Source organism: Procambarus clarkii, chromosome 42, assembly GCF_040958095.1.
Source record: "Procambarus clarkii isolate CNS0578487 chromosome 42, FALCON_Pclarkii_2.0, whole genome shotgun sequence".
NCBI classification, from domain to species: domain Eukaryota; kingdom Metazoa; phylum Arthropoda; class Malacostraca; order Decapoda; family Cambaridae; genus Procambarus; species Procambarus clarkii.
Genome location: NC_091191.1, coordinates 27,625,065 through 27,626,469, shown reverse-complemented (window position 1 = coordinate 27,626,469; position 1,405 = coordinate 27,625,065).

Below are 1,405 nucleotides of genomic sequence, written 5' to 3'. Positions count from 1 at the left end.
ATAGGCCTTCTGCAGTTACCTTTGTTCTTATGTTCATTATCCGTTATTTGACCTGTCTCAGATTTTAATGGACCTATCCTTTCCCTAGTCTTAGTTCGATATAACTGAAAAAATCCTTTAGGATTTGACTTTGCTTGCTCTGCTATGCGAACTTCATAGTTTCTTTTTGCTTTCCTAATCTCTTTTTTAACATTTCTAACCAGTTGTATGAATTCCTGTTCGAACCTGACTTCCCCATTCTTAATCCTTTTTTACCAAGCTCTCTTTTTACCTATAAAGTTCTTTAAATTATTTGTTATCCACTTTGGGTCATTAGTATTCGATCTATTCAATTTCTATGGTATACTACGTTCCTGTGCTTTGTTTAGAATATTCTTAAATAAGTTATATATTAAATCTACATCGAAATCCCCTTTTACGTCACCTGTCGATGGGTTCATGTCTCGCTCTAAGACCGGCCCACACCCCATACCCAAGACTTTTCAATCTATTTGACCCAAAAAATTTCTTAGGCTATTAAAATCAGCTTTTCGAAAATCTGTCACTTTAACAGAATTTTCTCCTACAGGTCTATTCCATTCTATGCTAAATCTGATTTCTTTGTGATCACTGTTCCCTAGCTCACTCCCTATTTCGATGTCATTAATTTGTGTTTCCCTGTTAGTTAACACTAAATCTAAAATATTATTTTCCCGCGTTGGTTCCTTAATGTGTTGCGTAAGAAAGCAATCGTCAATTAATTCTAGAAAATCTTCTGCTTCACTATTCCCTGTTTTGTTCACCCAGTTTATTCCACTAAAATTAAAGTCACCCATGACATAAATACTGTTAGATCTAGATGCTCTAGATATTTCATTCCATAGATGCTTTGCTTCCATTCTGTCTAAATTTGGTGGCCTATATATAACTCATATTATAATATTATTAGCTTTTTCGTTTAATTCTATTCAAATAGTTTCTGTGTGTGGCTCAGTTTTGATTCCCTCTTTGAGACTACATTTCAAATTGTCCCTAAAATATATGGCTACTCCCCCTCCTCGTCAAATTTATCTATCTGTGTGAAATAGTTTAAATCCATTTATCTGATATTCAGCTAATAGTTCTTTATTTTCCACATGCATCCACGTTTCGGTAAGTGCAATAATATCTATTTTTTCTGTGCAGGCAAGAGCATTTAATTCATTAATTTTATTTCTTAGACTTCTTCTGTTAGTATAATATATCCTAAGTGAATTGTTATTTTGAGGCCCTTTTCTTTCCTTGATCATTTTGCCAATTCTTTTCTCCCACGAACACATACTTTTATTACCTCCTTCCTCCAAATCAATTCCCACACCACTATCTACTAACAGTTTAAACCCAAACAAACACCTCTAACCACTGGTTCCAACGAGTTCGCAACAGC